Here is an 11,320-nt window from a genome sequence, read left to right on the forward strand (position 1 = left end):
GGGAGGATGGCCTTGTCGGGCATGGGAGAGAGAGGAGATTCCTGGTCCCATGAAGGCTGAACACCGAGGGGGGAGGAATTGGAGGGTGGGAAGGGGGAGTGGGGGGTAGTTGGGGGGCACACCCTTATGGAGGCAGGAGGGGGGATGGGATAGGGGGTTCCTGGGTGGTGGAGGAATGGGGTGAGGTGATAAAATCTGAAATGTATTTTAAAGAAATAAAAAAAAAAAGGAAAAAAAAAAAAGAAAAAAAATTAAAAAAAAAAAAGTGTCCCCGCAATACAACACTCAGCAAGAGTGGGACCAAATTACCAACAAGAGCAAGAACTACGGCAAGTCTTCAAAGCACGTGACAACGGCAGTACATACTGCGACTTTTCACTTGACGTACATGCTAGCGGCAGAAGCAAGCAGGAGAGTGATTACCTGAAGCCATGTCTGGGAGGAAGGGATGGATCACAAAGAGCGCAGAGAATGTTATGCAGTGACAGGAATGTTCTAGATTATGATTGAGAGAACAGTTGCATAATTTGCATTTGCCAACACTTACTAAAATGTTTATTTTAAAGTGTTTGATTTTTTAAATTGCAACTATAGTTGTTTATTCTTAAGTTGGCAAAAGACAGATATTTTAAGATAAAAGCAACCCCATGAACTAAGTCCGTATTACTCCAGTTGTGGCTTGAACCACTTTACATAGAATCGTGGCAATGGGAGACAAGACGACCAAGAAATGAAACAAACTAACTCATGTATTACTTTTGAAGAAACGGACCAGAGTCCTCTCATAATTACAATGTGCGAACGGCACTTTGCAAGCTAACTGAGATACAATTATTAGTTAAGCATAGCATCCGTCTTCCCTGCCTGTGAAATACTTGCAAACAAACATGGGGCTTTATCACCGCAATGGATGCTGAAATTATTTTGAAAATTTTGTGTGATGATAGTGGACAGTATTTGGAACATTTGCACAAAAAAAAAAAAAAAAAAAAAAAAAGAAAGAAAAAGAAAAGAAAAAAAAAGGCCCCCTCCTGTCTCATTTGATAGGGTAGACTCAGCAGGAACTGAAGATGAGAGCCAGAGAAAATGTCCACCTCTGGATACTGCCCCTCTTAGCTTGCTCAGGCTTCCTTCCCACAGCTAGCCATGGTAGCAAAGCCATAAAACCGTTTGGTTGGTCTTAGTGCCCAGGACTCTTTCTTGCAGAAGTGTATGAGGACTCCCCGCAGCTGTGCTCCATCAGATCAGCCTCCTGGTCACTCCTCCACCTCCTGCTTCCTCTCCCCCCACCCCGTGGAATTTCATCCACAGAACATTTAATGTGAAGTGTAACATTTTCTTTCTCGGAGGAGAGTTTGAGTGTTTTACTCTTTATAATAATTTTTCATAGATTCATTGCTTCCTCCTTAATTATAATATTTCTCAGAAAATCAAACACACTAAGGAATGCAAGGCCTTTACCTCCCTTCTGTCCGGGGACTTGAGATTCCCAACAGACAACAGACTTCTTCCCAAAGTTCCCTTTAATTTGGGGAAGAAAGGGGTGAGATGGGGCGGGGTAAAGAAGAAAAATTTCATGTAATTGGACTTTTTAAAGTCCATAGTTAGACATAAAAATTTTTAAATTAATTTATTATTGTTATGTTCCCATGGTATGTGTGTGGTCACACAAGTCACTGAACCTATGTAGGGCCAGAGAACTTTATAACATCTTACATGGATTCTAAGGATCAAACTCAGGTGGACAGGCTTGCATGGCGAGTACCTTTACCTGCTGAGCCGTCTCACTATGTATGTATGTATATGTGTGTATGTGTGCATAGACGTATGTATATATGTATATACATATATACATATATATATATACACACACACACATATGTATATCCATATGTGTGTGTGTGTGTATATATATATAAATACTTTCCTCCCAAAGCTGCTCTTGAGAATAGTTCTTTCCTTTCCCAAGTGCAATTACAACAACCTACCAATGACTACAGTATCTTCCCTTTCAGAAACCAAATACACACACATCCCTGTCTCCTGGAAAAATAGCTTCATATCATTGGTTACAACACAGCTTCCCTTAGTCCTTTTACTGCAGTACATTTCCTTGCTCCTATTAGCTACAAGTCCGGTGTTCTACTTACATCTTAATTGACCAAACTCTCTAGAAACCGTTGTCAAGGACTCTTGCTCTGTGCTACAACAGGGACATACCGATCTGAGAGCCCCCATCCCAACACTCACATTATCTTGTGCTGTTTCATCTGAAAGACCTGACAGACAGTACAAGTATGTGTGTGTGCATGTGTATAATGCATGTGTAACATGTGTATGCACAAATGTGTATAATGCATGTGTGCAGTCCATGTCCACTGCTGCAAAGGACGCCTTATTTCCTTGCACACTAACTGCTGAAAGACACCCACTTTGTGCTCCAAAGACTATTTAAACACTAATGACTTTTAGCTCAGATTCCTAGCCGTGACCTCATAGACCTAGAAGTCCCACTGTGCTTTCCTCTATGGTAGCCACGTGCATTCTAGAGGGGCCACTCACCAGACTCAGAATCAGCAGTTTCCCCTCAAAGAGACACTCTGCTTAGTGTTCTCAAAGTAGGTTCCTGACCTGATCTACACCTCTAGACCCGCTAGCTACTTTTCTCATTAAGAAAGTGAAGCAGGTGTTCACAGGAACTTCTGGTAGAATAATGCCCTTGATAGGAAACCCCATCACTAAGCATATGAAGATATCTCATTTAGCAATGTCAGGGTATTGTATTTATACATACACAGGTATGTACCTGAATGCATACAAGGTGCATTACATACTTGTGTGTTGGTGTGAGCAAATTAACACACTAAAAGATACCTAGTATTTGAGTACCTATCTTGTACCGTGGACCAAATACAAATATCAATAATGTATTGTCTCCCTCATCAAGACATCTGAGAATCAAAGAAATAAATAGGCAAATAAAACACTGTATAGTAAACACTATGTCTAGGTTATGTTTAGAATGTAAATGTTAGGGGTAAGACGCGAGGCTGAGTCTTACAAGGTTCACTTCAACAGAAACTTGTAGCTGTGTGCAATTTTTTTTTTTTTACCATAAACAAACCACCCACTTGCCTTCTTCTGTGCTGAATTCCTGGCATCACAGACTTGTTTGGGGGCCTTTTGTTTTTTGTTTTGTTGAGTTGTATTTCTAATAGCAAATTCCATTCCGTTTAATTTAATGGTTGTGTCTTCGTTTCCAGGGGTAGAGACGAGCATGTAGATAATTCTCAATGAGAAAGTTTTAACAAAGTTTGGATGTGTGGACAATTATAATATTGGCAGTGCTCACAGGAAGCCTGTGCATTTGTAAAGGTTTTGATGCAGATGAATTCCATCTAATTAAAACGTAGGCCATAAGCAATTTATTACATTTTATAAGATCACTTATCAAAGGACAGGCTGACTGCCACCAGTGAAAATGAAGTGTCATGTGACTTTGTGAAATAAACATTGAGAAAAAAGTAGAATTCTTTTCTTCTCTTTTCCTTCATAATACAAGCCTTATTTACAGTAGCAGCTGCCGAAGCAAAGATTCACAGTGTGGGCTCTGCCCAGGCACTGATATCAGGAATTCCTCATGATTTTGTCTGCGATTATGTAGCCTGACACATTCATTTTGACAAAAATTAAATCTTTGGTATGCTTTGACACACATTTTTTTGTAACAGAGAAATAATTGTTGCTTTGAACTTTTTTAATTTCATTTTGGATTTTTATCACCCACAGCTACATGAGATCAAAGCAAGAACCGGCAGAGAAGACACTAGGGAATCTTACCATGTTAGGGATTTTAATCTGTTGTTTGTAACTAAATATTACTCGCCTTAGCTATTAGGTTTTCTTAGGGTTCTGTGTTTCATCAGACACTGAGATACCTCACTCCATCAACTTCTATGCGGTCCGTCTTGGGTCTCCAGCCAGCCCACAAACAGACCTGCAAGTCAAGACAACAGACATTGCATGTCATAGATAAGTAGACTCTAGTGACTCTGTGACAGTATCTTCCATGCCACAGTCAGGAAGGGTCTGGGCAGACATCAGTGGGCTTGGATCTCTGTAATCCTTACCAATGCTGAGTTCAGTAACCATTTCAGAGTATAGAGATGACTGGCTCTCTTACCCGTTGTGGCACACTGGGATGTGATGGGTACCTATTTCACAAGCAGAGACTTTTGTGGAGAAGACGTGTATTCATGTCATCAGTATTAATCCAACAACTATGTGAAACTGGACATGTGTAGACAATGAGGGGCACATACGTGTGCACACCTACATAGAGCAAGCCGTGGATGGTGTGAACAAGAGAGCCTCCAGGAAAACAGTGATCTTTAGCCAAGTGACTTTTAATCCTTTTAAGATCTCTCCTGTCTTCTAAGCAGCAGTAAACAAAAGCCATTTGCTCCTTGTTTTGTTAACCTCGGGTTTCACAGTGTGGGCTCATATATCGGTAATACTAGCTCAGCTTTGCCTCTGTTAAATGGAAGTTTTCTTAAAGAGAGAGAGAGAGAGAGAGAGAGAGAGAGAGAGAGAGAGAGAGAGAGAGAGAAATATGGCGCATGAAAAACCTGGCTGCAACACTTCAGAGAATTCTTGCATCATGTGAGTTTCAATACTATTAAAAATTATAGATGCGTCAGGTTCACAGCTGAGAGCAGTTTGGTTCAAACCAGAATCCTCAGCAGCTGCAAAAACAAGGAAGCACCTAGTCCAGTCCTCTGTCATCTCCATGAGAGGATTAGAATCGCTCAACAAGGAGTCTGCTTCATGCAAACTACCCTAGGTTCACCATGTCACAATCAAGCTGCAAGTCTTAACATGAACTGTGTTTTTGTTTTTTTTGTTTTTTTCTGGTAGCCTCCAGTGTCATCAGAGGAGAGCCAAAGCTTCGGGGATTTCCACGGGTCAAGAAGGGATGAGTGGGGCATTCTCTCCTGACAGAGTAGTTCCCATTTGCTGTAGCCTCTGCCCTTCCTGCGCTGCCTCCTCAGTCCTAGGCAAAAACGACTCCCAGAAGAAACTGTTTTGTTGCTTCCAAAAACACAGGGTTTTTCTCCGAGAGTGCTGTGTGCTCTCCACAGTCCCCTACTGCCAAGTCATAACCCCTAGATAAGTGCTTTTTTAAAAAAGATTTGTTTGATTGTTTTTAATGATGTGTGTGTAGTGGTGCCTGCAGAGGCCAGAGGCTTCGAATCTCCCCAGAGCTGGAATGACAGGCATTTGTGAGTCACCTGACCTGGGGGGGCTGGAAATAGAACTTAAGTCCTCTGCAAGAGCATCTCAGAGGTAACTCCTTTTAAAATGCTTTTGAACCCATAACCACATTGAGGAATCCACATTCATCCAGATTCCAAGTCACACGTGTAGAAGCATGTATAAACAGCCATTTATTTATGTATTATTAGACTGAGGTAAAGGCTTCAGAGAAATACCCCAATTATATGCACTGCGCTCTGAGAATTTCAACTCGTTCATTCTGTTTAGCCTTCATGTGACACTACAGCTCTCATATCATGACACCCATACAGATCATGACCCACCACCGTTTGTAAACCATCGCCAAGGTTCAGGACTTCCTGTCTCCCACTGCACGCAGAATCACCTGGAAGTGTTCACGAAACAACCTTCTAAGAGAAGGGAGGATTCAGAAGCAGCTGCCTCTAATGGGAGAAGACGTTTTCTGCCAGTTATTAGCCATATGACCTTAAATAAGTTACCTGCCTATTCCAAGGCTCAGTTTCTCCATCTATTAAGTGATGGTCATTATGGAATCTCTATGGAGAGATGCTTTAGGACTGAAATGACAGGCATCACCCCAGCCAGACATCTGCCTAACTGTGATTCGTGGTAGAAAGCCCTGGTGCTTGAGTCTGAATTGTTTCAAGTACTTGGCTAGTGTGGTTTATGGTTTCCACTGGGGATTTCTTCACATGTCCTAATCTGCCTTAGGTGCTGTCCCTTGCCAGAGCCAAAGTGGATGAGAACTCAGTCACCTCATTAAGGTTTCGCTGACTATTCAACTGGAGTCAAGTAAACAAGGAGCTAATGAGGTCACTGGGTTCTAGGCTTCATTTCAGGCCCCCAGTAAAGGTAATAAGGAAGTGACTAGGTTTTAACCTGCTCTTGGCCTTGAATACTGTCTGGGTTGATTTTATAAGCAGGTGAGAACCTGTCTGAAAAAGACCATTAAAATATCAAATCATAAGCCTGCTTGGGGTTCTTCTGTTAAGAATGGTAAATGTAGCCGGGCAGTGGTGGCACACGCCTTTAATCCCAGCACTTGGGTAGCAGAGGCAGGTGGATTTCTGAGTTCGAGGCCAGCCTGGTCTACAGAGTGAGTTCCAGGACAGCCAGGGCTACACAGAGAAACCCTGTCTCAAACAAACAAACAAACAGACAGACAAACAAAATAACAAAACAAACAAAGACTGGTACGTGTAAGACATATCAGGAGACTGGGCGGGGCTGGTCAGGAAATTATAATAGTCTCTCAGCATCCTCTATACATGTTCCTGAAGTGCTACTATAGGCTACAATTCACACTGTTTAAGTCAGGCTTGAGTATTTTCTGGTGAACTATTAATAGTTGAATACAATAATATCTAAATCACCAGGTCTTAAATTTGATCACTTAACCAGCCAATACCAAGTACATGAAGTCAAACACTTAGGGGATAGTAAGAAAATGTGAACTGTAGTTAGTACCTTCCCTAAGTCATAGTTGGCTTGGTGGAAACAATTTTTAAGGACTGTGTTCATAGAAAATTCAAAGTATAATGAAGCAACAGATCAAGAAATGATGGTCCCTGAAAGAGTTAGTTCAAGAGTACCTTGGGGGACCACCTGAAGAGACATGGGGTACAGCACAGAGACTACCTGGGGGGACATGGGGACAGCATTGGGGACCACCTGGGGAGACAACCCTGCACAACTGTAGGCCCATGAAGAAGCAAGGCCTTTCTGCATACAAGGTGGGCAAGCAGACTTATGACTGGATACTTTAAATGAGGTTTGTTATTAAGGCATGGTACTATCCTCCCCTGTCAAAACTCAGCCCTAACATTCTGCTAAAGGCCATGTCTGGGTATAGGATATGAATCTGTCAGTGAGGTTGAAAGATCCCCACAGACCAAGGTCTTTGCTATTCCTAGGCCCTGGCAGGGGTGGTCCCTCCTCACTCAGCAAATGTCCAAAGTATCAAACCCAAGAAAAATGAAAGAACTGACTACTATAGCCATAACTGTGAATACCACAGTTTACCACTAACGTCTGTATCAGGTGACAAAGAATCAAAGAACGTAAAAAGATGGCTGTCAACCTTGGTTAGACATTGATATCACCTCAAGTCTCCAAGAGTTTCAAGTTCTGACTTTAATTTGTGTCGGGTTGAAGGCTGGGTATCAAGAGTTTTAGGCTCATCCCTGGGTGATTCTGAACTGCATCCAGGTTACTATCTACTGACATGGTATGAGTAGAAGCCAGATGGGTATGAGCAGGCATTTTTGAAACCTTGACACCCTAATGCTGGCCCATTTGTATTCATAGCTGCTTATTTGCAGGAAAGCAGAAGGAAAAATGGAGACGGTGGATAGAAGACAGTGGGGGTAATAATGGCCCTAAGATTAATCCCCTCATTACATGTCAGCCCCACTCTACACACTTCAGATGGATGGATTTCCTCCCTAGGTCTCCAAAATTCATACAGTATCACTAGTGCTTTGCTAAAAAGGAATCGAACTTCAGGAAAGGCAAATGGCATGCTTTAAATCCGCAGCTAATATGCTGGTAAATCCATTTCTTCCAAACTATAATCTCCATACTTTTAAAAGAAATTTAAAAAAAAAAAAAAAACCATAGCATTTTCTTCAAATAAACAACATTTTCTCTGATCAACCAAACATAACATTTTTCCTTTGCATGCAAATTTAACTTTTGTTGACTAAATACTAGTTTGAGTATTTTTTTTTTTTTTGCAGAGAAATCTGTGGTGCCTAGCATAGTTGACATTGATACTTCTTTCCTGTCCAGCACCAGTTTCTGTTGGGATTTTGCCCAGTCCCCACTCTGTGCAACTTCAGTGAGTGTATGAACAATAGGAGTGGGTGGAGGACTCGAGGTTTGTCTTAAGTATGCTTTTTGTTGTGTGATGAACACATAGCCATACGTGACCTGGAGAGGAAATGGGCTTATTTCAGCTTACAGTGGTGGTTCAGCACAGTGAGAAGTCAGGGCAGAAACCCTGGAGGCAGGGTCTGAAGGAAGATAAGCAGAGGCCATGGAGGAACACTGCTGACTGACTCCCTTCCTCCCTGTGACTTACTCTTTTTGCTTTCATATTCTATCCAGGATCAAAGGACCAGAGGTAGCACCTCCATCAGTGACCTGGGCCTTCCCACATCCATCATTAATTAAGAAAGTGTACTACAGACTTTCTCATGGGCCAATTCGATGGAGGCATTTTCTCATTTGAGGTTCCCTGTTCCCAGATAACTTCCATATCAAGTTGACAAAACCAATCGTAATAGGGTTTTCTAGCTTTTGAGATGCACATACTTTCTTGTTAATAGTGTGACAGGAGAGTCCCTGACCTACACTGTCCCAATCAGAAAGGTCCCATGGACATTTCAAACGTTAATGCTGGAAGCACATAGCATCTCAGCTTTGTAGACTGTAGCTTCCTCGGGATCCTAAGGCATGAGAGTGAGGCCCAACAGGAAGAGGGGTATAAATATGAAACCAAGAGATGACCAAGCCGATATCATTGTTTAAACGTCTGGATTTAGTCAAGCTTAAATGCAAACATTTCCATCCATGGATTCTGCAATTGTATGAGCCAATAAATTTTGCTTCTACTTAAGCTGTTTTGAATTGAGTTTCTTTCTCTTTCGACTATTCCTTATGTATTCAGATGTTTCCAAAAAGTACACCTCATTTAGGAACTCAGACTATTCAGTTTACCCAGAGTGGGCCCAAGAATATAGACTAGGATGTACATTTTGCTCTCATTTTTTTTTTTTGCATAGGATAATTACACAAAATGATTGGTTTAATTATGCCATTTTCAGACATGCATATAGGGTTTTGATTACATTCACCCCTCACTGTTATTACTAACATATCATGAGATTCTTACATCCTTGTCCATCCTGCTGATTACTTTCTTCCTCCCGACTCATCTGCCTCCGACTTTCCTGTCTTTTTTGTTAATCAGTGAGTTTAAGTAGAACATATAAAAGAACACGTAAGTGTAAGAGGTCAACTTTAGGATGACGAGTAGGTCATCTCTTCTACGCCTCTAAAGAAAACATTTCTTCCTTCCCGAACAATGATTAACTGCCTATAGATGTTCAGGGAGAGGTGCACCTCCTGAGTCCCTTGCTCTTTCCACTAAGGGATGTTGACAGTCTGCTCAGATTTCAAGAGTACAAATACCATGTCATGCCCAAAAGACAGTCCCACAATGTCCTACCTTGTCCTCTGGCTCTTATTCCATTCCTACTCCCTCTTCTAAGTGTCCCCTAAGCCTTGGAGACAGTCAAGAAAGGTTTTATCCAGGGTTGAGTGTTCAAGTATCCCTTATTCCCAGAGATTAGACCATCTACGAGTCATTTCTGTAACTGCAGCCCATAGAAAAAAAGAAGCTTCTCTGACCAGAACTGGCAGCGGTGTGGAAGCACAATAGAAGGTGATTTGACAAACATATCCTGTCCATTCATAAAAACAATTGCAGGAGCTTCCCGACTGGAGCTTTCCACCCACTCAGCCATAGCAGTTTGACTAGGTTTACAATACAACACATTAATTTTATCCCATGGAGCGGACTTCAGATCCATTCAGGAAGCAGTTGGCTACCAGGTAACAGGCAAGCCACTACTGCACCAGTGAGGGCTACCTGGCCCTGTCAGGTAGTGCTGTTTCAGGGTCCACAGCTGAGTAAGACATTTCTTTCCCCAGAAGCCTCCTTACCACATTCCAGCACAAGCTAGGCAGCAGGGCCACAGAAGCTTTGAGCCTGGTTGCAGCTTTATTTCTCTACGTCCTCCATGTTTCTCTATGTCAAAGTATGTGGTATTTTCAGCAAGTCACCTGTTTCACTTTCACATGAGCATACTCCCCAGGTTGAAATTTAAAAGAAGGTTTAGTACACATTGAAAGTCAATATAGAATGTGAGTTGACAGTTCTTTAGCCAAGACTGAAGTCCCCATAAAAAAGAGGCCAACGAGTCAAAGCTAAATACTGATATATAAGGGGGCTACGGAGGTATAAAGGATACATTGCTTCTCTTAAAAGCTCAGCGACAGTGAGGAAAACACAGAGACCCATGAACAGAAGACCATTATACTGGTAACTCTTACTATTGATTTTGGCTTACAGTTCTAGGGGATACGGTCCTTCATGGCAATGAAGTATGGCAGAAGGTGATCATGTTACCTCTGAAGCAAGTGAGGAGGGTGGGATAAATGCCTCTGCACAGCCTACATTCTTCTATTTAATTCTTTCCAATGGCCCATCCCATGACATGGTAACATTCATATTTAAAATAAGTCATCAATCCTAAATTATTATCTTCTAGATAATGCCTGACAAATGTTCCTAAAGATTTATTTCCATGGTTCATATTAATACATGTCAACCTGACAACTAAGCTTAACTTTCAATTCTGGAAGCACTTGCCACTACCTTCCATTTTTTATCCCCATTATCACAGGGCCAACTCTTATGTAAAATACATTTAGCCAAAATTCACAAGTCCCCATAATTGCTGTTATTATTATTGCTGGTTTTCACATCCCAGGGATGGAGGGATTGTTCAATATGCAGAAATCCAACAACATAATCCACTATATAAACAAGCCCAAAGGGAAAAAAAATCACATGATTATTTCATTAGACACTGAAAAAGCCTTTGATAAAATCAAACACCCCTTCATGTTAAAAGTATTAAAGAAATCATGGATGCGGGGCCCATACCTAAACATAATCAAAGCAATATATAGCAGGCCAATAGCCAACATAAAACTAAATGGAGAGAAACTTAAAAGTATTTCCACTAAAATCAGAGACAAGGCAAAGCTACCCACCCTTTCTCCCTATGTATTCAATATAGTACTTGAAGTTCTAGCCAGAACAGTAAGACAACTAAAGGAGATCAAGGGGATACAAATTGGAAAGGAAGAAGTCAAAGTATCACATTGTAGGGGATGATATGATAGTATACATAAATGACCCCAAAAATTCTACCAGAAACTCCTACAGCCA

Source organism: Arvicanthis niloticus, chromosome 13 (genome assembly GCF_011762505.2).
Source record: "Arvicanthis niloticus isolate mArvNil1 chromosome 13, mArvNil1.pat.X, whole genome shotgun sequence".
NCBI lineage: Eukaryota > Metazoa > Chordata > Mammalia > Rodentia > Muridae > Arvicanthis > Arvicanthis niloticus.